The sequence below is a fragment of the Sminthopsis crassicaudata genome, chromosome 1, assembly GCF_048593235.1.
Source record: "Sminthopsis crassicaudata isolate SCR6 chromosome 1, ASM4859323v1, whole genome shotgun sequence".
NCBI lineage: Eukaryota > Metazoa > Chordata > Mammalia > Dasyuromorphia > Dasyuridae > Sminthopsis > Sminthopsis crassicaudata.
In genome coordinates this window covers 681,285,771-681,311,948 of record NC_133617.1, presented here as the reverse complement: position 1 = coordinate 681,311,948, position 26,178 = coordinate 681,285,771, and positions in this window count along the sequence as shown.

Below are 26,178 nucleotides of genomic sequence, written 5' to 3'. Positions count from 1 at the left end.
TTCTAAAGCCTTCTATTTGGGAATTATTTGCTATTTTTTCCTGTATATAGCTTGCTTTGTATATATAGTTACAAGCTGTCTCTTTTAGATTGTAAGCTCCTTGAGGGCAGGAACTGTTTTTGGTTTCATTTAGTTTCCCTAGTCCCTGAATAGGCATTTAATAATAATTATTGATTAATAAATTACCAGTGCTGGTCAGTGTCTTTTATGAAACTTAAAATTTTATAAAGCTGCCTAGATCATTGAGAAACTAACTCATTTCTTGAGGTTCACAAAGCCACTATGTGCCAAAGACAGAATTTTAATCCAGGCTCCTGGCTCTAAGATTAGTTCACTCTTTCCTATGGCACTTAGTATTGGCTTCATAAATGCTTATTGATTCCTCACTAAGATGTCACAGCAGATAGAAAACTGATCTCAAATTCCAGTCCAAAATCTTCAATCCCTGTCTTTTGGATATGGATCAAGAAGCCAAATTAGGCTTTAGTTTTCTTCTCTGGAGGAGGCTGAATAATATTATTTCTAAGTTCCCTTCTACTGAGCTAATCCAATTCCAATTGATCAATGATGGACAGAATCAGCTACATCCAGAAAAGGAACACTGGGAAATGAGTGTAAACTATTATTTTTACCTTCTGAATCCAATTCTTCCTGTGCAACAAGAAATTCGGTTCTACACACATATATTGTATCTAGAATATACTGTAATATATTTAACATGTATAAGACTGCTTGCCATCTGGGGGAGGGGGTTGGGGGAGGAAGGGAAAAAATCTGAACAGAAGTAAGTGCAAGGGATAATGTTGTAAAAAATTACCCATGCATATGTACTGTCAAAAAAAAAGTTATAATTATAAAATTAAAAATAAATAAACAAACAAACAAATAAATATTGTGGGAAGAAGAGCAAAAAAATAAATAAATAAAAATAAGTTTCCTTCTACTTCTTCAAAGCTAGTAGCCATAGGAATTTCAATGTTTAGTCCTAAATCTTTTCTTTTTCTGTCTTTGTGTGTTCCATATTAAATTCAGCATTTATTGATAATTTGCTATATTTTAAGCACTATGCTGGGCGCTGGGAATACAGAGTCAAAAATGAAAATTTTTGTCTGTGATTTTATATTCTGCTTTGGGGAAAAAAAAAACTGGCCAATAAAGATCTTCTGTAGAAGATGATGCAGGATCAAAAGTTGAAGGAAAGGAGGGATTTTATCAGACAGAGGTGAGGAAAGGCATTTTATGAACTGTGGACAATCAGCAAAATGGTACAGAAACAAGCCATGAAATAACATGTAAGGGCAATGCAAATAGGGTTATGTGTCATATTGTCTTGATGGTCAATGTATACTAGATTGGGGAACATAAGTAATAAAAAAGTAAAGACTCAATCCAGTCCAGAGATGTAAAGGCCTAGAACTGAGCAGATGCACTTGGGTGATCAAGCATGTGAGGCTAATTGCCAGTTGGACAATTCTCTATTAACATGTTTGGAGGATGAACCTACTCAACTCTTTGCTGGCTCAATCAGTGGGTGTGGACAAAGAAGGGGAAGTGATATTGGTAGGTGGAGTAGGAGGAGGAGGAGGAGGAGGAGGGTCATTCTCTTGGTGGTGGAGAGAGAGGAAGGAGGTGTGGAGATTGCTAGATCTAATCCCCTGACCATGACTGCAAAAGACCAAGAATAAAGACTTTTTCTAATCCTGACGCCAGCTGATTCTAAGATATCCAGGGTCATAACATAGAGCCATCTCTATGAATGGAACCAGTTGAATTTTCTTCTTTTTTCCATTTCACAAAAGAAGAGTAGTTAATTATGGGTTTCCGAAATGTGTGACAAGTTTTCAATTATGTTTAAAAAATGTGCTTTCCATAATTTATTTTTTATGGATCAAGCTTCTAAATATGCAATCCACTTGATCTATAGGTAAAAGTTCAAGAAAAGAATGGAAAGGTCAATGCTTTATAAATACTGTCAAGTAGTAGAATTTTAGCAGTTTCTGGCTCTGTAACTTATTCAGAACTGTGAACACTGAAGGTATAAAAACAGAATTGTTCAGTGTATAAAAAGATGCATTCACAAAACTATGTATGGTGTCATGTTGGTACATTTTATTTTTTTAGCTATTTATTTTTTCCAAATACATGCTAAGATAGTTCTTAACATTTACCTTTCCAAAATCTTTCTCCCTCCTTCCTCCTACACTCTCCCCAAGACAATAAGCAATCTACTATAAGTTAAGCACATGCAGTTCTTCCAAACATATTTCCATATTTGTCATGCTACACAAGAAAAATTAGATGAACAGCATGTTATATATATATATATATGTAATATATATGTTTATATATATATATATACATATATATAATTTCATTAAATTTTTTATTTACAAAATATATGCATGACCTTTGCAAAACCTTCTTTTCCATATTTTCTCCTATTTCTCCCCACTCCCTCCTCATATGGCAAGTACTCCAAAACATGTTAAATATGTTACAATATATGTTAAATCCAATATATGTATGCATATTTATAGAGTTATTTTGCTGCATAAGAAAAATCTGATCAAAAAGAAAAAAAAACTGAGAAAGAATACAAAATGCAAGCAAACAACAATAGAAAGAGTGAAAATGTTATGTTATGGTCCACATTCAGTTCCCATGGTTCTCCTTCTGGGTGTAGATGGCTCTCTTTATCACTGAACAATTGAAACTGCTTTGAATCATCTCAATGTTGAAGAGAGCCATCAAAATTGATCATTGTATATTGTTGTTGCTTTGTACAGTGATTTCATGATTCTGCTCATTTCACTTAGCATCAGTTCATGTAAGTCTCTCCAGGACTCTCTGAAATCATCCTGCTGGTCATTTCTTACAGAATAATAATATTCTATAGCATTCATATAACATAACTTATTCAGCCATTCTCCAACTGATGGGCATCCACTCAGTTTCCATTTTCTAACCACTACAAAGAGGGCTTCCACAAACATTTTTTGCACATGTGGGTCCCTTTCCCTCCTTTAAGATCTCTTTGGGATATAGGCCCAGCAGAAACACTAGATCAAAAGGCGTGTACAGTTTGCTTGTTCCAAACTGCTCTCCAGAATGGTGGATTCCTTCAAAGTTCCACCAATAATGTATTAATGTCCCAACTTTCCCACATCCATTCCAATGTTCAACATTATATTTTCTGTCATCTTAGCCAATTTGAGGGGTGAGTAGTGGTATCTCAGAGTTATCTTAATTTGTATTTCTCTGATCAATAGTGATTTGAAACACCTTCTCATATGACTACAAATAGCTTCAATTTCTTTATCTGAAAACTGTCTGTTCATAGCCTTTAACCACTTATCAATTGAAGAATGGCTTGAATACTTATAAATTTTAGAAATGAGGCCTTAATCAGAGCCTTTGAATATAAAGATATTTTTCTAGTTTATTACCCCATATATTTTGAAAATAAAAAACTTTTTTTTAAAAAAAGAAAAACAAATCAGATCAAAATGGGGAAACACACACACACACACACACACACACACACACACACACACACACCAAACATACAACTACCCAAAACAAGTGAAAATACCATGTTTTGATCCACATTCAGTTTTTGTAGTTCTCCCTCTGCATGTGGATGGCTCTTTCCATCACAAATTTATTGAAATTGAATCAACAGGAATAGCTAGGTGTCTCAGAGGCTAGAACACCAGCCCCTGAGTTCAAATCTGGCCACACTTACCACTTTCTAGCTGTGTGACCCTGGACTGAGAAGAGCCAAGCCTACCACAACCGATCACCACATGATCTTGTTGCTGTGTACCATGTTCTCAAGGTCCTACTCCCTTCACTTAGTATTCATTTGTGAAAGTCTTTCCAGGCTTTTTTGCAAATCAATCTGTTCACTCTTTCTTATAGAACAGTACTATTCCACTATATTCATATACCATAACTTATTTATTCATCCCTCAACTGATGGACATCCACTCAATTTCCAATTTCTTGCAACTATAAAGAGGGCTACCACAAACATTGTTTTTTTTTTTTTTTTTTTTTCTTTTTACATGTGCCGGTCCTTTCCTCTCTTTTTAGATCTCTTTGGAATGCAGACTCAATAGAGACACTGCTGGATCAAATGGTATGCAAAGTTTGATCGTCCTTTGGGCACAGTTCCAAATTGATCTCCAGAATGGTTCTATAAGTTCACAACTCCACATATTGGTGCATTTTTAAAATAAGGTATTCAGAAGTATTAGCAACTATGACAATATCAACACTAGAACTGCATTACTTTGAAGCACTCATGTCGGTGCATGATATCAACCAGAGATGTGACTAATGAGCAACACAGAAAATCAGAATTTTTGACAACATTTTGGATACTGATTTTGGAGGAATTTTTTTTTCTCATGGACCAGTGCCTAAACTCAGAGAGCTTGTGAGAGTACCAACCAAAATCATAGTCAGTTTTTGGAAGGGACTTTAGAAATCATTGCATCTAGAAGTTATTGATCATTTTGTGTCTACCACAGGTCCCTCTTTAGTATTCTATTGAAGTCTAAGGACCCCTTACTGAAATGTTTTGAAATCCATAAAATAAAATGCATACAAATATTTTTATTTGCAAAGGAAAACAACATATTCAAATAGTTATCACTTTTGAAAATGGTTCTTAGTTCACAATTATTTAATCTAGATTTTTTTTTTATTGCTTGTTGATATCAGAATTTCTTAACTACATGGAACACAGGACACCAATATCATACAAGGGTTTTCTTGGCAAGGACCCTGCAGTGGTTGGCCATTTCTATCTCCAATGGATTAAGAAAAACAGAAAGTTAAATGATTTGGCCAGGGTCCCACAGTTAATATCTGAAACTTTTGAACTCTGGTCTTTCTGACTCCAGGGCCAGTGCTCTAGCCACTTAGCCTCCTAGCTGTTCTTGATCTAGTATTACTACCCTCATTTAAAGATTAGCAAAATAAGGATCAAAGTCAATTATTTATTCATACTCACAAAACTAACTAGTAGCATAGGTGTGATTTGAAGTCAGATCACATAACTTCAAGTACAGTATTCATTAAAACATGTTGGCTGAAGTGAAGGTAAAACTGGATTACATCTAAATATAAGGATCTGTCAGATACTACATACCTAAAAAAAAGTAAAATGCTAAGAAGTTAAAGTAAAGACAAAGTTACAGATACTAATAAATGAAGCAGGGAGTTGTTATTTCATTGTTTGGATATAGAATTACATTCTGATTTTAGTTGGTGGGTGACCTACTATTTCCCATATTTTATAGTGACTACTTTTGTATTTGCTCACATTTTATGTTGCTATCTTGACTATTGATTGTAGGGGGAGAAAAGTCTGCAGGTGAATATTATCCATGGCTTCAGCAGAGAAAGAGATGTTTCAATTTGCATCACAAATGGAAGGAAAAATATAGAAAAGAAGGTTCCCCTCCTTTCTTTGCTAGGGGAGTGAGCATTCTTTGGTACATAGAATAATCAAGTAAAACAAATGATAAGCTCACTTTCTGTGACTCACCAAGCAAATATGTTGATTATTTATAGCAGCACTAGTATAGTTTTATTATCAATGTACACTTTTTTTTTGTAATTCTAAACCATTAAAACTAACCCCCAAGGAAATAGAAAACATTAACAAAGAAACTAAGGAGAAACATCAAAAGTGATGAGCATAAAATAAAGGAAGAACAATAATTCTGAAAACTGAATGAATCTCATAATGTGCATTATCTGGGCAGTTCTAAAGTCTATCATTGGTAGTGACTATAGTTTCTAGGATATTAACTAGCAAAGGGATAGAGCTGCCTTGCTGAAAATAGATCTCCGTTTCACTGGTGCTTATACTGCTCTGAAATACACTTGTACTGTTTATCTAACACTTCATTTTTTATTAGCTACTCTTCACAGCAACCATGTGAAGAGGATTATTGGATTTTTTTTTAAATCTGTGTCAATGCCAGTGAAAGGGAGTACTGAATCGAAACAATTATTCAGATGATCCAGTGAAAAATATCTTGGCCTCAATTATTGGATTTTTAAGTATCTGGGACAAGAATTAAATAAACATTGGGATAATCCCTTTCATTTTACATTCTAAAAATCAAAAATAAGTAAGTGAAAGTAATAACACTGAGGAATAAAATAATTTTCTCTGATTAAATTTCAGTGTTCTGAGATTAATCAAGTCTTACATCAGAATAAAGATCCAGAATCATTCTTTATGTCAGATCAAGCAACAGTTTCATTTTCCTTCAAAAATCATAAATAATAAGCATGATTACAAATCATGATGGACAAATCATTTAGCTAAAATGATGGGTGATAACTGTTGGTTTACAAAATGCTTTAAGACTCCTGAAGAACTATACATACATGATCTCATCTAATACTTACATTGTGAGGTAAATCTTACAGAATTTATAATTCTCAAACTCACCTGTGAATTGGGAGGGGTGCCTGCCATAAACATGTGAAGACTTCCTCTCAATGGATTGGGTAAATAATGAGTTAACTTGTCATAAAGGCAAGTGAAGCACTTAGAACAAGGTCAGTCAGTCTGTGAAGACTCCAAGGTCATCTACTGTATCCTGGACCATCATCAGTCATATTGACTTTTGTCTTTCCACTGAACTTAGATGACTGGCAAAGAAAGTGAGGCAGATTATCATAAAGGCAAGTGAAGCACTTAGAACAAGGTCAGTCAGTCTGTGAAGACTCCAAGGTCATCTACTGTATCCTGGACCATCATCAGTCATATTGACTTTTGTCTTTCCACTGAACTTAGATGACTGGCAAAGAAAGTGAGGCAGATTATTTTGTAGAATGAAAACTTAATAATGAAAATACTTTCACAGAATAATTAGTGTCATGGGCAGGATTTGAACCCAGGATTGACCAATTCCAGGTTCAATGACTTATTTACTTTACACAATAGAACACAGAGTGATAATTCAGGTGCCCAACTGGTAGTATTCTCTATGCTATCCTCAAATTTAAAGAAACAGAGGAAAGTCTCTGATATATGGGGCAAATACACACTCAACAATTTATGAAATTATAAGGACATAATCACAATTAAAATGGAGAAGGGTGGAGATAATAATGAGCTCTAGAATTCCTATTCTGGGGATAGTATGGAAAGAATTCAGGATTTGGAATCAGGAGTTAGGAAATTAAATTCCTACTTTAATATTTGCCAACTTTGTTACTATGGTCAAACAATTTAATATTTTAGCCTTAATGTTCTCATCTGTAAAACAGGGATGGCTTCATGGATATATCGTTATTTGATTGTTTAGATAGAATTGCTTCATTAACCTTTTAGCAGTATCTAAATCTTGGACAATTATCATCAGAATCATAGAATCATCAGAATTGTAAGGACACTTAAAAGCACTTAGTAAGATTTAATATCTGATTTCGTAATCTTTAGCAGTACAATAAAAATGACTAAATTTATAAAGGACTTCAATGAATTCTAAGGACTTCACATTTATCATCTTATTTGATTCTTATGTAAGGACCTTATAAGGTATTTACATGAGCAGCATAGATGGCTTACTGGATAGAATGCTGAGCCTGGACTCAATAAGACTCATCTTAAGTTCAAATCTGGCCTCAGACCCATCGAGCTATGTGACTTTGGGCAAAACACTTAACCCAGTTTGCCTCCATTTCCTCATCTGTACAATGAGCTGGAGAGGGAATAGTAAACCACTTTTGTATTGTTGCCAAGAAAACCCAAAATGAGATCATGCAGTATCAAAAAAGACTAAAAAAAACACTGAACAACAAAAGTATTTAAAAGAAATAGACTAATTAATTAATCAACAAATACTTATTAGTAATTGGACAGCTGGAGAAGGAAATGGCAAACCACTCCAATATCTCTGCCAAGAAAACCTCAAATGGGGTCATGAAGAATTGGACATCTTTTAAAATAACTGAATGTACCATACTTAATAATGACCAAAATGCAAATTAAAGCAACTTTGATATTTTTGTTCACTTTCTGGAGGCTGCCAAAGATAAAAGAAGAAAAAAAGCAAATGTTGGAAGGGCTTCAGGAAAACAGGTACACAAATACCACAAATACATTATGGGAGGAACTGATATTTAATCTAGTCATTCTGGAAGTAGCAACTATGACCAAAACATTATCCATCATTCATTCACTTTTACCTACCAAGTTATCCTATGTTTATATTCCAAAGAAGCCAGAGAGAAAAGATATATGCATGTTATGTATATGTATATATATATATATGTAGATATCTATATATGCATATATATATATATGCACATCTATTTACCTGCACTTATACATATATACATTGTGCATGTGTATACATTCATACACACATATATTTGTTGCTAATTTTTTATGACAGAAACAACTAGAAAATAAGGGGGAAGGGCAAAGAATATCATCCAATTGGAGAATTGCTAAATACCAATTTTGAAGTCTAATGTCTTAGGCTAAATCCCAGTTCTTCTCCTACTTATTTCCTCCCTGGTCTTTAATAAGCCTTGGACTTCCTTGGTTCTCAGTTCTATTATCAGCAAATGATCACTGGACTTAGACGTTAGCCCTGCCACTGAAACCCCAGAAGCAAAGACCATATCCTGGAGATCTAATACTTTCAGTTATGGAAAGCCTGCCTGAAGCCTTTTCTCTATGGATTAGTGAATGTGTCACATAACTTACTGTGTCGAATTAAACCAAGCCAAGTTGGATATTTAACTATAAATACCTTTGTATTACTGTTTAGAAATCATAAACAAAGTCAAAGTTCCATCAAAATTTCAAAATTTGAGGAAAAATATGGTTTTATCACATTTATTGTTCATGTTTAATGTTATCAGTATCACTGTATCCTTTTGCTTTCCTAGTATAAAATCTTTTCCATTTCTGAGCTTTAAAAAAAAAACATGATTTCCCTTTAATGCTCAGCAGCTGTGTATACAGTAGCTAGATGGTTACTGCTAACTTCTGTATTTTTAAATAGCTTTTTTTTTGTCTGTGTGAATGCACCAGTTTGTGAAGGCACTATTGGAAAACATCCTTGCAATTTGAGCATCCTGTTGATAAAAGAAAATATGGAGATTGGATTCTGTGTCATCCTTCACTGATTGTGATCTATGTGAAAAACAAATATCTCAGAGTAGCCACTCTGGTAAGACACCCCAAATCATTATAGGTATAGGGAAAATGCAATTGCAAATAACATTAAATCATGTTGTCTGTTTTGTCTAGCAACATATTCTGCTTTTAATTTAAGAATTTCTTCTTTCTGTCGTATATAAGCAAAATTAAATTAAAAAAAAATACCAGTCTTCTCTTAAAGCCTCACTTTAGAATTCCCTCCCTGTCAGCAATCTTGTTTACATTGAAACTCTCCTGTCTTAATTGTCTGAAATTTGGTTGTTCTCTGCTGGACTCTCATCATAAAAGTAGTTTTCTTCAAGAGAAACAGTCAATTTCAAAAGAGGAAAAAAGACACATAATGCATTTGATTATTAATGACAACAAAGAAAACTAGAGTGAAATTTCCAAATGTGCAATTCAATTATAAAAGATGAATAACAATTATAGACACTTTATTTTAAGTTGTGCCATATATTACTAAATGCAGGCTTTATTCATTATGGAAAAGTATATTTCAACAGCTAACCTCAGATTTATTTAAAGCTAATGGTACCTATGAATAACTGAAAAAAATAGACACTTTATGCTACAATTTGGTGTATTGGAGATCTGTTTCTTCTCAACTCCAGGCTTGTACACAAGTTTCTCCCAATGTCTGGAACATACTCCTTCCTCACTTCTGCCAATTAGAATCCTTATCTTCTTCAAAGACTACTACTAGAGGGGACCTTTTCTGATTTTCCATTCAACCACCAATTTTTAAATTCCTTTGTATTTAATTATCTGTATTCATGTTGTGCCTTTCTGGCCACGGAGTTTCTGTAACCCCAGAGACTTATTTCTTAGATATAATAGGTATTTAATAAGTATTTCTTGAATTATAATAGCAATTTTTATTTCCTAGTTATATCTTATGATGCCTCACTACATATATATATATATATATGTATATATGTAATCTCAGATCTAATGACATTAACTTCTAGAAAATTAAAATATTCTTAAAAACAAGGCACCTCAGTTCTTTCTTGACTAAATATTACTTTATATATTCAGTCAAGTATCTTTAAATATATCTGAGGATGCCTTGAAGGTACTTGAAAATCTTATATAAGTTTATACACACAAAAAAAAATTACATATTTAAGTATAAAGATACTTAAACATACTTTAAACAAATATGGGAATCCCATATTAAATTGATATACTGAAGAAGACTTTTCAAAAATATTCTGTCATTTCAACTTTGTTTCCTTGACCTTGAATTTCTGCCTTATTATTTCATTCTGAGTCTTGTTAGTACACTTATATTTTCCCCCTCATTTAGTCCATTAACCCACATTTAGTGATTGAATAGAATAGAATATTCAATTAGGGATGGGAGAGATTTTTAATGCATTTGCCTTTACATACAAAGTGAATTCTACAGAAAACCCAGAACTCTTTGTTAAATGACATAAGTAAACCTTTCTGAACCAATATTGCCCAGTAATTTAGAAATAATATAAAATATATGACATGAAAAGCAAGTGAAAATGCAGGTATTTTTTGTATTGGCTTCTTTTTCCCCAAAATAAGCTTCTCTCATTTCTTAAATAAAACTATATTTTATGTATCATCTTATCTGAAATCCAGTTGATAGGATATCAGATTTAATAATTATACTTAATCAGTGAGTAGCTCAGAACTACATCTCAATGCTCACTTGCTCAATTATCTTCTCAATAATTAGTGCTTTTTGGCAAAGGGCACAGAGATTCTTAGAGAAGTGTGAGAACTTTTCAGGAATGGGAGAACAAGAACAGGAAGTCTCAGTACATTAATTCCAAAGGTGTATTGCTCTTTGCACTCTCTAGGTAATTACCTCTCTTGATATGACTTTCTATCAAACTCACAGGAAGTAAGTCTTACAAGTGTTAATCTTCAAGAATTTATATATATATATATATATATATATATATATATATATATATATAAAACTTGTTTGCATTGGTATTATTTTTTTAATCAATGAAATATAGGTACCTTGAAGTCAAAGAATTCTTGACATACAGTAGGTGGTGAATAAATACTGAATGAACAGTCAAGAAAGGCAGCTACCTCACCCAGTTTCCCTTTTCCCCTGCTCCTCCCATCTCTTTTTGAAAGCAGGCTAGTAGGAATTCACATGCTCAAAAAAATGCTACACTAGAAACAACTTCATTTTATGGTCTTTTAGCATTTTATGGTCTTTGTCTTAGCATAGTTTTGGGAGATCTACCCACCAGGTTTTAATTATTATTTCTCCTTCCTTTCTTCACTGGGCATTTCCAAAACCTAGAACAGCTCTTCAAGTTCTCTCTCCTACACAATCCATCTTGGACCATTTCCTTGGTTTTCATAACAAATTCCACATATAATACATCAAATGAACTGATATCCACAGTCACATTTATTTGTACTGATTCTCTTATTCTTTAACCTCACCCACAATCATTGATTCATCTGCTACATGGAAGAGGCTCTGGGCCCCTAGGTTCAAGTCCCAGACAACAGAATCATAAATAGAAACCATGAGGCTCATATCCCTTTTTAATTGTCCCAAGGGAAAGGCAAACAATCTTTTGTTTTTTTTTGTTTTTTTTTTTTAATTGAAAATACTCATCAGCAGAAAGAGACAGTTGGAGAATCTTCCACAAATGATTCCATTGCAATCTTTTTTAAAAAAAAATTTGGCCCCACAAAATTCCAAGCTCCTGATTCTCAGTCTCATTTTCTCCAAATAACTTTTCCATTTTGTAGAAAGCACTTTCTAGGCCTTAAAATGAAGAAAATTTGAGTTAATACTATTAATTTGGCTTATATTCCATCAACCTAGTCAAATGACCTAACTGCATTATCAACTAGCTACATTTCATGCACTTACTTAATTGCTAAACATTCTCCAACAGACATTGAAATCAGAAATTTAAAATCATCAACATTTCAGTATGGGAAGGAAACTGAAGATTCATCTAGATCAACTCATATTTGAAAAAAAATGAATCTATTCAGAAAATAACTAACAAGGAATCATCCAATATTTCTTTGAACAACTCAAATTATGGGAAATCCACTACCACCCAAAGCAGTTCACTCTACTTTATATGGCAAAACTGTGAAGCAAGTGAAAACCAAATGCTAATGTGAATAAGTCACTTGCAAGGGTGTATATATGTATGTATGCATGTAAGTATAAAACAGATTGTTTTTAAACTCAGAAAGATGAATCTTCCTGACACCACACCCAGCACTTTATCCACTAAACCAGCTACCAGCCCTTCCCCAAGGTTTGCATTAATTGAAAAATCAAAATATTTTCTTTTTTTTTTTTATCTCTAGTAACCTTGCCATTTTTTTTTATCCTCAATAGAAATGGGCAGGATTGTTATAATTCAGGTTTTTGGTTTTTTTTTTAATCATATTTGTACTACAAAAATAGTATTTTACTTAAATCACAAAATGGGAAATGTTTTTTAATACAATTGAACTTTTCAGGGGAAAAAATCATAATTTAAATAAATCCTGCTTAAATGTCATCCCTCAGCACAATCTAGCAAGAATCCTGTACTTTAGAGTTCTGATTCAAAAGGAGAGAAAAAGCCATTTAAAGGTTAATAATTCAGGCCTTGCAGCAGCAGAAAGAACTCATGTGTAAATGATGTGTTTAATCTGAAATAAAATTTCACAGGTCAATTTTTAGAGATATTAATCTTATATTAATGTCCAACACCAATGAGTTTCCCAAGGTGGATGATTCATTTTGAGCGTTTTTATATATTGGGTTGTTATTTTATTCCTAGTTTAAACATGATTAGTACAAACAGCCAATTGTTTCATCCCTAAACAATATAGAATATAAAAATATGTTTTCTGAAAATTTAACTTTGGTTCAGTCTAGGGCTGTAGTGTCAATCTTAAATAGAAATGTAGGTAAACCATCCTGAAGGATACTGGTGCACCACATATTGACTTAGAATACTATTTCTTAATATTATCTCTGTTTTATTGCAGTATTTTCTTAAATATTTTCTTTTCCTCACTTATTAATATTTTATTTCTTCCAATTACATGTAAAGATAATTTTCAACCTTCACTTTTATTATATTTTGAGTTCCATTTTTTTTTCTCCCTTCTTCCTCTCTCCCCCTCCCCAAGGGAGCAATCTGATATAGGTTAACCATGTACAATCATGTTAAACATATTTCCACTATAGTCATGTTATGAAAAAATAATCAGAACAAAAGGAAAAAACATAAGAAAGAAAAAAAAGTTGGGAATAGTATGCTTCAATCTGCATTTAGATTCCATAGTTCTTCTGTGGATCTGGTTAGTATTTTCCATAATGAGTTTTATTGAGTTATCTTGAATCATTGTATTGCTGAGAAAGGTTAAATGTAACATAGTTGATCATTGCACAATATTGCTGCTACTGTGTACAATGTTCTCCTGATTCTGCTCACTTCAGTCATTATCATTTCATTAAATCTTTCCAGTTTTTACTGAAATCTACCTTTTTACCATTTCTTATAGCACACGACTACCCAATTACATTAATTTGTTAAATATTTTCATCTGGATCAGAATGTATTTGTAGTTTGGGGCTCAATTCATTCTCTGATTATAAGTAACAATGTGGGCTACCTTCATTCTGTGGTTCAGGTTTGACACTTATAAGGAGTAATAGTAGTTAGATCAAGAATGAAAGGTTGGCTCTGCCAAAATGTACAATATTAATGGGTTATTTTTATGATTGCACATGTATAACATATAAAATTGCTTATCATCTCAAGGAAGGGGGAAGGGAGAGAAAGAGAATTTAAAACTAAAAATTATTTTTAAAAGTATGTTTAAAATTATTTTAAATGTAATTTTTTTTCTTAAAGTTACCACCAAAGTTGTTTTAAATTAGTAACCCTCATTATTTAGGTCAATAGGCAATTATGTAAGATTTATTTATTCTAGAAATCCCCTATAAAGTTAAATTTTCAAAAGAAAAAATATACACAATATTAATTTCTCTGAATCTGAATCTGACCACCTTAAAAAATAAAAGGGCTAATAATACCATTATTAAACTGGCTCTCATAGTGCTATTAATGCTGGCCTTAAAAAAAAAAAAAAAAAAAAAAAAAAAGGAAAGAAAAGAAAAAAAAAGTTTGTGAAACAATACCTTTTCCAGTAAAATGTGAGCTCCTTCAGAATAGGAATGATAGAATTTTTCACCTTTGTACCACAAAATCTAGCACAATGCCTTGCTCATAGTAAGAACTCAAAATATATTTGTTGATTGTTAAATAGAAGGGAAATTCATTTCATTACTTATTTACCTTGTCCATGTTATCAGTTTGAATTAAATCTTATTCAATTTGACCTCACAGTGGCCCTTTGTCTGCTGAAGATATAATTCCTTATTCTGTACTTCCCACCAGACTCTAGTCACCTTTAACCAACAGATATTTTATTAGGTTTGGTCAATTAAATTTAAACATTCAAGCTAGTTTTGTGCAAAAATATAGTTTTAACACCTAAGATGAGACCACACATAAAATGTTTTGCCCTGAGAGTTATGCTACCTGGGGTTATTTATGCTATTTGTGGTTTTTTTCTCCTTTTTAAAGCCATTATGGATGTTTTCTGCAGCGTGCCTAGAGGCCTTCAAGCAGAAGTGACAGCACAAAATGGCAAATAAATAAATTCAGAGAACGATTTTGAAGAAAATACATGAACAACACATTTTGAAATTTCAATAAATAGCTATTTTTCCCCTCTCTCACTTTAAGTATTAGGTTGCTCATTTTCCCCAAAGACTTTCATTAGCGTTAGCAAGCACTCACTGTTCAGCCATGAATTCTTGTCATAAGTGCTATTCAGAGGACATCTGTTTGTAGCATTTCCTTTCAGTTTTGAAGGGGAGACACAAAGCCTGCTGAGAGGGGATAGCTACTCAGAGTCCCATTCACTTGGGAGCTCTGTAAGCTTGCCCTTTGCAGATGTTGAAATCCTGTGTTTTCTGTTCAAAACAGATGCTCCAGTTGCATCACATGCAAGTGAATAACCCTGAAATGCAGAGGGAAGAGTCTTATGATGAAGTCGGAAAAAAGATACCCTTAGGTTTCAAATCCTGCTAAAATGCCCTATTTGTTTATCCCTAAAAGGAACCAAAATAAAGCAAAATAGGTTTAAAAAAACACCACATAAAAAGTTGTGAAATACAAATTAAATCTTAAAAAGCAAAATCAATCTCATAGTTTTATGGACATCAGCAACTATATTTAAGACAAGTCTTTTAACTATATTGCATATGTATTGTACTTTATGGTTTACAAAGCGATTTGATATTCTAGCCTGTGAGGGAGATAGCATTGGTAATCTCTCCCATTTCACAGAGAAGAAAACTAGGACCCAAAAAGGGAAATGACTTTATCAGGACTCACAAACAATGGACACAGTAGAACTCAAACCTCTTGACTGGAAGACCAGAATTTTATTTACTAAGCCACAGCTACCACTAAGTATGTTTTGCTACAAACAGGCTATCTTTGTCATTTCTATGAAAATTTCTCCATCTTCCTCTCGTTACATTTTACCAGATAATTTGAGTCATCTGCAACCTTAACCCAACCAGAGCAGAGCAGAGTGTGTAAAACACTGGGAGCATTTTGTCATTCAAGGGGAGTGAGGAGGAGGTTTTTTTTTTGGTTAATAATAACAAAAATGATAAGAGTAGTTGTTAATGATAGCCAGAATCAATATAGTGCTTTAAGATCTGCAAAGCACTTTTAAAATATTCTCTTTTTCTTATATTCAAAGCAATCCTCTAAGTTAGGTACCAGTATTATTTCCATTTTCCAGAAAAGGAAACAGAGGCAAGCAATAATTTAATTATTTGTGCCAGATCCACAATTTAAGAATTCATGCCAGATTTGTGTCAATCTGATTCTTAGGGTGATAGAACCTGAGGCAGTGAGTTAAAATTTCAATAAATAGCTATTGAAATAGATGAAATTTCTTGAGCCTTACTCTGCTTTCTGACAGATCTGCTCCAGCTTGCAATTTGTCAATTCAGTGTAAGTAAGCTAAAGCTCAGTGTCTGGAGGGCATCTCCTCTCTGAGGTCCCCTTTAACCTTTTTTTTTTTTTTCATTTTATACCAATTGCCTGTGGAGGAAATATGGAGAACCTGGAAATTTCTGACCTATTTCACAATCTTCCCAGAATGCAGAGGGGAAAAAAAAAACTCTGTTATGATATATGTTATATTTCTTCTAATAGAAATTAAGGTCATTATCTAAAAATACCAAAACATACTTTACAAAGAGTTAGAAGAACTAAACCTGGAGGGTAACCTTCAACTTAGAATAAGAGATTTATAATGATGATATAATGATTCATAGTCATAAAACAGTCTCAAAATTATCTTTATAAAAATATGTGAAATATACAGTATAAAATCTATTATTATGATTTTACAGAAGAGGATACTAATATATTCTGAGATGTCTGATTTCTTTGAGTGTAGAGAATAAGAATTGGAAACCATAAGATGATGAAGAATACTTTTGGGACTCTGAAATCACTGACCAAGAGTCAGGGGAGACTACCAGCCCCAAGATTCCAGAATTATAGACTCATACTCTAGCAAAAGGTGGGCAGGTGAAGTCACTTACTGCAGGCAGTCAAAGAGAAAGTGGGAAAGAGAGCATGGAGAGCCTGGGTAACAATTTGAGAAGGAAAGATTGTCATCTTGAGTCTTGTAGTTTTATTGTATTGTATCTGTTTGTCAAAAGATCAGGCAATGTATGTTAAATGTAGTATGCATTTGTCAAAACTCACATCCTCCTTTAGCAAACTGATATACATCCAAAGCCACTTTTTTTTTGGGGGGGGGTTGGTTTTTTTTTTTTTTTTTAGCATCTAATACAAATGCACTTTCAAGGAAAAAATACATTTCATTTTGAGTCAAAATTACTGAATTTAGTGATCATTTCTACTATCTACTACCTCTATGGCTTTGGACTAATCACTAAAATCCATTATTCTCATATATAAAATAAGAGGATTGAACTACATAATCTCTAAGGGCCTTTCCAGCTTGAGGACTCTGATTCTATGGTCTTAAAGTCTAGAAAGACATGTTGAAACTGTCTGTGCACACAGCTGAGGAAAACTGTACTCTGTCCTATAAAGGCAGGGAGAGAGGAAGAACTATTGGAAGATTTTGAATACATGAGTAACACTGGTAGATCTCTACCAAAGAAGGATTATTATGGGAAGGATGTAGATGAACTGGAGAGGGAAAAACTGAAAGTAGAGAGATCAATAGGAAAGCTATTACAATTACAATAGTACAGAGAAGAGGTCATGAGAATCTGAATATGAGTGTGAGGAGAAAAAAGGGTTAGATATGAAAAATATAATGGTTTGGGGATTTCTTAGAAATATAAGGTGATAAACAGAGATGAGCCAATGGTGGTTGGGGTATTATGAACCTCCATGACTGAAAAGATGATGGTATACTCAATACAGATAGAGAATTATTGAAGAAGGGTGAGATTAAATGGAGCAATATTCAGTATGAATTTAGACATGTTGAGCTTAAAATGCCAAAGGAACATCATTTGGAAATTTCCATTAGGTAATTAGCAATAAGTAAATGGAATTGAGTATATAACATACACTATAGCTCAAAGTTTAGCTGATATTAAAGTAAACTGGACTCTGGGATCTGAAATAATCATCAATTAGGAAAGAGTGAAATAGAAACGGAGGCTAGGTGATGGACCAAGGGAGATATAGAATGTTCCTACAAATATGAAAAGCCAGAGACAGAGAATCAATAGAGGGAAGGAAGTATAACTAGGAATACTAATAGGAATAGGAAGAAAGCATAATCAACAATGCCAAAGCCAAAAAAGTCAAGGAATGTGAGAACAAAAAGAAGGCCAATAGATTTAGAATTAACAGGTTGTTGAAACACTCAAGAGAAAGTAATTTCACACATGGTAGAGTTGAAAAGTAAAGGTAGAGGGGGAGGATCATGGAAAGATGGCAAAGTAGGTCATCAAATTCTAAACTCTCCAGATTTTTCCCACAAATAGAAAAAAGTGTGCCTCAGGACAAATATAGACTGGTGAAAAATCAAGAAGACTTGAAGGAGAAGAGGGGTTCTCTCCAGACAACTCAAGAAGACTAGAAGAAAGATGCCTGGCCAAGGATTAACCAGCATGAAGTTCAAACACCTCCAGGCCAGCTGCACAGAAATATCAAATGGAGATCCTTGGGTCTAGCGGAGTTTGGCCAGAAGCTCATCTCAAAGCACAAGAACATTCATCTCCTGGATAGCTTGTGGAGTGAGGGTCTGAGAAGAGTGAGGGAACCTCTGCTGATCAGGAATGTAGGCCCAATTTGCTGCAGAGACAGGCCCTGGGCAAGAAGAAACCAACACACCCCATGAATGGAGAAGCAGTGGGTCAGAGAGACTGCTGGCTGCAGGCACTTGCAGGAGTGAGGAGCTTTTGATTTGGCATTCCAGGTCAGAGGGAAGAGCTTAAGATAAGCAAGAGACCCCATCCTCCACCCCACAATTGGAGGTGCTTACACTAGTATTTCTCAATAAAAAAGGTGAACCAGCAGAGAAGAAAGAACCCAACCACAAAAAATTACTATGGGAATAAGGTAGACCAGGATTCATTTTCATAGGAGGACACGAAGTAAAAAAACAAAAAAACAAAAAACAAAACAAAACAAAAAAAAAAAAACATAAGGCAGGTACCCTTACATAGTCCTTCCTCTCTTAAGTCCAATAAGAAAAACAACAGGTCTGGAGAACAGATCAAGAAGAGAAAATATGAGACTAGTTGGATTACCTGAAAGATGAAACAAGCAAACAAAAAAGAACCTTGACACAATAATGCAAGAAATAATCCAACAAAATTGTCCTAGAATGATAGAATTTAAGGGGAAAGTAGAAACAGAAAAAATTCACAGTACACCACCTCAAAGAGGGCAAATAGAAAGGGCTACTATTGACAAATCTCTAAAGCCCCAGATCAAAGAGACAATTTTGCAAGAAACAAGAAAAAAAATTATGTTGGAGCTACAATTAGAATTATTAAAGACTTATCAGTTGTCACAATAAAAAACAAATGCCCTTGAATCATATATAACAGTAATCAAAAAAGTTTAGATCTGTGGTCAAAAATGTCATTTCCAGTAAAATTATCCATAATATTGATTGTAAAACAATGGACAATCAGGAATCTTATATATATTCCAGACTTTCTTTTGATCAAATATGAACTTAATGTAAAAGCCAATATCAAAGATTAATTTGAAGGAATTTAACAAGGACAAATTGTTTATGTTTTATTTTGTTCTGCTTTAGTTTTTACATGGAAATGTATGCCATGTGTTTAAGATTGACATCAATAATTGGATAGCTCAAAAGAAAGATTAAGGCAGAGTTGAGCATGATCTGACTCTAAAAAAGCAAATTGTCTAGAAAATGCTAAAAATAGTAATGTTATACAAATGAAATGCAGAGGAAGAATAGACACAGAGACATTAGAGGAGAGAAGAAATCTTGTAATTCTGAAAACATTCTCACATTAGAAATGAGTTAAATACATATATACCATGAAGAGCATAGCACCCTCTAAAATGTATAAAGAAATAGTGAGAGGGGTAGAGGGAAGGGGAAGGAAAAGGTGAGGAAATAAGATAAGGGAGAGATCTATGAGTGGGGAGAGATTAACTAATAGCAAGATATATATATATATATATATATACAAACACTACAACAAAGATCAGAAGAATTTATTAGAAAAAAAAGTAGGGCTAGTAATTTTAAAGATCTATCAAAAGAAAAATCTATATTATGTAACAACCTTACTAATATTGTTTTAGATTCATGTTTACATATGAGTAAATGCATGCATGTATGCATATATATGTATATACATGTATATACATATATATGTATAAATGTGTGGGTCTGTATGTGGGTTTGCATGTGTGTATATATCTATATGTGTATATATAAATATGCCTGTGCCTAACTGTAACCTCCATGGGGGAAGGGAGAATGAAAGGGGAAAAAGAAGAAAGTAACAAAATATGCGTGCAGCAGAGAACAAAAAAAAATCTAAAAGGAAACAAAAAAATATGAATACTCATGAATATAATTTCTTCTCTTATTATTTATGATTTCTTGAAATGGAAATTTACTGTTATATATTTTGAATCCTCCCTGCTGTTCTTTTAGGCATAGGACAATGTTCTGTTTTATTATGTTTATTTTCTTTTCCTGCCTTTCTTTTTCCATTCTGATTTTTTTTATTATTTTGCATTTAGTGCAATAATTTTTTTAAAGGAAAGGAAAGGAAGAGTTACACAACATAGACAATAATATTAGAAATTTTTTTCCAAGTTTGACAGAGAAGAGGAATATATGATGATAAACTTACAGGGTAACAGGTTCAAAGAAATAGTGAAGTAACAATATTTCTTTGTTGATTCAGTTAAAGAATGGACAGATTTAGACATATCTGCAGTTATCCAAGAAAGATCCATGAAGATAATTAAGTTAAAAGAACAACAACAACAAAAAAAGAATTATCAGTACTGATCATAGAAGGAAAAATGTTTTGTTGTTGTTGTTCATTTGTTTTCAGTTTTGTCTGATTCTTTGTGACCTCATTTTGGATTTTCTTGGCAAAGATATGGGAGTGACTTTCTAGTTCCTTTTACAGTTCACTTTACAGGTGAAGAAATTGAGGAAAAGCTATAGGCCAGATTTGAATGCAAGAAGATGAGTAGTCTTTCTTAGAACAGACCTGAAGCTCTATCAACTTCAAACAAATTAATAATCACTGAGAATTCTTTTTTAAAATAGTTTTTCATTATTCCAATATGTGTTAAAAATTATCTTTCCAAAAACAATTTTTCCTCTCTCCCCCCTCTCCTCTTCATTAGACACTAAGAAATCTGATATAGGCTAGACATGTGCAAGTCTCCTAAGCATATCTTCATATTCATAATGCTATGCAAGAAAAATCATATCAAAAGGATGGGAAAAAATAAGAAAGAAAAAAAAAACAAGCAAACAACACCACCACCAAAGGAAAAGTGAAAATATTATGCTTTGAAGCACATTTAGTCTCCATGGTTTTCTCTCTGGATGCAGTTGGTTCTTTCTATTACTTACTAGTGTATTGAAATTTCCTTGAATCACCACATTCCTTTTTTATTACAGCTTTTTATTTTCAAAACATATGCATGGATAATTTTTCATTATTGATCCTTGCTAAACCTTGTGTTCCAATTTTTTCCCTTCATTATCCTTACCTGCTCCCCTAGATGGCAAATAATCCAATATATATTATATATGTTAAAATACATAATCAAATCCAGTATATGTATACATATTTTTGCAATTATCTTGCCGCACAAGAAAAATCAGATCAAAAAGGAAAAAATGAGAATGAAAACAAAATACAAGCAAATAACAACAAAAAGAGTGGAAAATGCTATGTTGTAATCCACATTCAGTTCCTACAGTCCTCTCTTTGGGTGTAGACGGCTCTCTTCTTCACAAGATCATTTTAACTGGTCTCAATCATCTAATTTTTTAAAAAAGCCTTGTACATCATTTATCTTTATATCATTTTGTTATTGCTGTATATGGTGATCTCCTGCATCTACTCATTTCACTCAGCATCAGTTCATGTAAGTGTCTCCAGGCCTCTCTGAAATCATCCTGAATTTCCACACTTCAACAAGAATTCTTAAGCATCTACCACTTACAAGGTACTGTGCTAGGATACAAAGACAAAAATCAAATGTATCTTCCCTTCAAAGATTTTACATTTTATAGGATCATACAAGTAAATAGGCTGATAATTAGCAAGAGGACCAATTCTTCCTTTGAGTAAAAGAATAAAAGATGTGTGAAAATATATTGGAGTTTTTAGATGGGGAGTAAAATAGATGAGGGAACTCAGATTTTTCTGAGGAAAGTGAAAGATAAAACTGTTGACTAAAGTGAGAAAATAGCTGAGGTAGTAAAGAAGACTTTGCAAAAAGAAAGATAGGGTTGGAATAGAAACTTTGGAGAGCATGAAAGAATATCAAATAGGAAAGAATAACTATTAACTTTAAAATTGTGCATATACACTCCAAACTCCTGCTAAGGTTTTTTTTACTTTCTAGAATTTCCTTTTGAATTTGTTCAAACCTCCATCCCCATCACCATTAATAACCAAATGCAATGTAAAATAGTATTTGTATAATTTAGAAAAATGTTCAAGGCTAATTAATTTAAAATTTCTTGTCCTCAAAGAGATGTGTTAGTTAATAGGGTGTGCACAATCCCTGAATAAATGCAAATAGTTAAATATACCATCCTAGAGATACAACAGTGAAGAGTGCACAAGTCAAAAATTTAGGAAGAAATTTTCCTAGTATTTCCAGGAAACACAATATTCAAATAGAGAAGATTGATGTATACTTGAACTAAATGCTACATAATTGCTTTCAGAGACAATCCTATGAGAAGAACACAAGGAATAAAAGCAAGGAGAGATGGGTGGTTATCACTCTTCCTGTGATCTGATATTCCTTGGTATTTTTCTTTTGCTTCATGTCTAAGGACAGAGCCAACCATCCATCCTCTTGGTGAGGAAGTAAGGAGCAATAGCCATGTAACCCTTAATTGTCATTATGGATTACAGCAGTGGTCCTCAAACTTTTTAAATAGGGGGCTAGTTCACTGTCCCTCAGACTGTTGGAGGGCTGGACTAGAGTAAAAACAAAAACTATGAACAAATTCCTATGCACGCTGCATATATCTTATATTGAAGTGAAGAAACAAAATGGGAATAAATACAATATTTAAAATGAAGTAAAGTTAAATCAATAAATTTACCAGTATTTCAATGAGAACCATGGACCTGCTTTTGGCTAATGAGATGGTCAACGTCTGGTTCCACATTTGTCACTGCTAGTTGTAAGAAGTGATGCAAGTGTGCATCTGTTAGTGTTGATCTGATTGGAGATTTCAAATGTTTCATTCTAGAAAAAGTCTGTTCACAGACATAAGTGCTGCCAAAGATGGTTGCCATTTTGAGTGCATGATTCCTGAGATGAGGATATGTCTCAGAGGGGAGAGATGCATAGAAATTATGAAGGCTTCTTGACTTGAATGCGTCTTTCAGAGAGTCACAATTCTGCAGTTTAGCCAGTTCCATTTGATAAATTGTATCTACATTTTCAATGTCGATAGAAAATGGATTATGAAAAAGTCCTGTTTATGGAGATGAAGTTCTTTAAATCTAAATTGGAACTCCTTCTGCAATTTTTCCAATGAATCCACACATGTTTTGTTTGGGAATTCAATCAGTGGTTTTTCTGCTAACAGATTTTGAGTTGTGGGGAGATGGCAGAAGTTTTCCTCCTTCACTTGTTTGATGAAGAGACCTAATTTTACTTCAAATGCTTTGATATGTGATTGCATATCACAGATGAGCTTCCCCTTTCCTTGAAGTTGCATATTGAAATTGTTGAGTAGCTCTGTTACATCTGTCAGAAAGGCAAGGTGCCATTTCCATTCTGCATCATTGAGCTCTGGTACTTCTTTGCTTTCTGAAAGCAGAAAAGTTATAATCTGTGGAAGTAAGTCATAGAAACGTTTCAAAACTCCCTCGACTCAGCCAGCAGACTTCTATGTGATATAGAACATCTTCATACTCAACATTTAGCTCAGACAGAAATTCCTGAAATTGTCTGTGATTTATGGCATTAGCTCTAATGAAGTTAACACAAGATACCACAATTGTCATAAGAGCCCCACTTCAGTGATTTACTACACAGCACTTGTTGGTGGATGGAGCAGTGTATGGCTATTGGATGAGAATGATTATATTTGTCCATCTCTTGGTTAATGAGAGCAATTACTCCTTTCTTAGACTCCACCATGCTAGGGGCACCATCAGTTGTCACGCTGACTAGTTTAGCTCAGTCCAGCTCCAAACCATTGATAGTTTGGCAAACCTTTTCATAGATATCCTCTCCTGTAGTTGTTCCTATGATGCTTTGCAGTACAGCAAACTCTTCTATAACTTCAAAATAATCATTCATCCCACAAATAAAAAATTAGAAGTTGTGCAGAATCACAAACATCATTGCTTTTGTTGAGGTCCAAGGAAAAAATATGAAATATTTTTTGTGGAGTTTTGCAAATGCTAAGATTGTCTCCCATTTCTTCAATCCTCCATGTAATTGTAGGTCCTGAAAGACTCACTGTACTAAATAAAATGGCCTTCTCTGGAAACATCTCTTTGGCAACAGAAAGAAGGCATTCTTTAACAAACTCTCCTTCCACAAATGGTCTGCCAGTGCATGCTATTAGCTTGGCAACTTGAAAACTTCCTCGTAGTAATGAAATATTTAGCTGCTTCTGCTTCACAAAAATATTTTGCTGAGTTGTCAATGTATTTTTCAGTTTTAATATTTTATCTTTTCTCACTTCTCCAACCAATCACATTTATCTTTATGTTGAGTTTCACAGTGTCGATGCAAATTATATTCTTTGAACACAGACAGTATATTCTGGCATATCAGACATACAACTCTTTCCTTGTACTGCATGAAAAAGTAATCATAAGTCCACTGTTCTTGGAATATCCTACACTATATACTATATATGCATATATATACATATATATATATGTATGTATATATACAGCACTACAAAAACAATATACCAACAATAGCTTTGCCCACACAGAGGCGTATAGACTGCAATGCCCATCTTCCTCCAAGCTGCCTCTGTTCTGTGATGCCTCTGTTTCCCGCACTCTCTCGCTTCAGACCTTCACTGCACACAAGTCATGGCTCAGGCGGCCCTCCCAAATGCCCTGGCTTCCTCTGAATCCTGGGACCAATTCTCATGATCCAGCGCTGCATGATTGTACATGCTGCACTTGTAATTTATCATAATCTCAGGCAAGACTGTATATATATATATATATATATATATATATATATATACATATATATATATATATGTATATAACTGTGTGATATATTGTATGTGCAGAATGAGCTTCAGTGACAAATTATACATTGGGGCTTCTGGGGGAGGTCATCATGTGACTTGAAGCTGCACAAGTGTATGGGGACCTTAAGAATCTGGAGGGGGATGAAGCAGTACACCAGTTCTGTACCCACTCATACTCAGGATAAAAAGGGGGGGCACTAAGGTCAGACCCCCCAGTCATTATAAGGTGATGACATATGTTAGCAATATTCCATCTCTTTATGAAACTACAGAACATACACACAGTGATAAAACTGTTGACCACAACATACAGACATGAGGTCACTATGGATACAGGGCCACAGCCTGGTACCAGGAGCCTCACTCTGGGTGACAATAGCAATCAGTACCGCAACCACTAGAGAGGAAGCCGTTACATTGTCCTTACAGCATAATGACAATGATAGAGTCAAGCTGGGACTTGTAGTACCAACTGTTACTATATCTGCGTACCAGACACAGCCCATATATTCCCCCTGCAGCAGCTGTCACATGTGCAGCATGCACTGTACATCCCTCTCGCCTGTTTGTTGTGATGGCTTCGGGTTACTTTACAAGGCCGTGGGCTGTCAGTTCTCTGTCTTCTGCATCTCTCTCCCTTCCCCACACCATACACCCCAGCCTGGGAACTCACCTCACTTCAGTATCGCCTCACACTCTGTCTCCGCCACCTCAGCCCAGTGGCGGAAGTGTATGTTGCTAATGCTAGTTCAGGTCAAACATCACTTCTGGTCTGATTTTGCCATAACCTGGCAGGCCGCATAAACATCCTCAGTGGGCCGCATCTGGCCTGTGGGCCATAGTTTGAGGACTCATGGATTACAGGACATTGCTAAAGTATCTACATATTGTAAGGAAAGCTAAAAACCATCAAT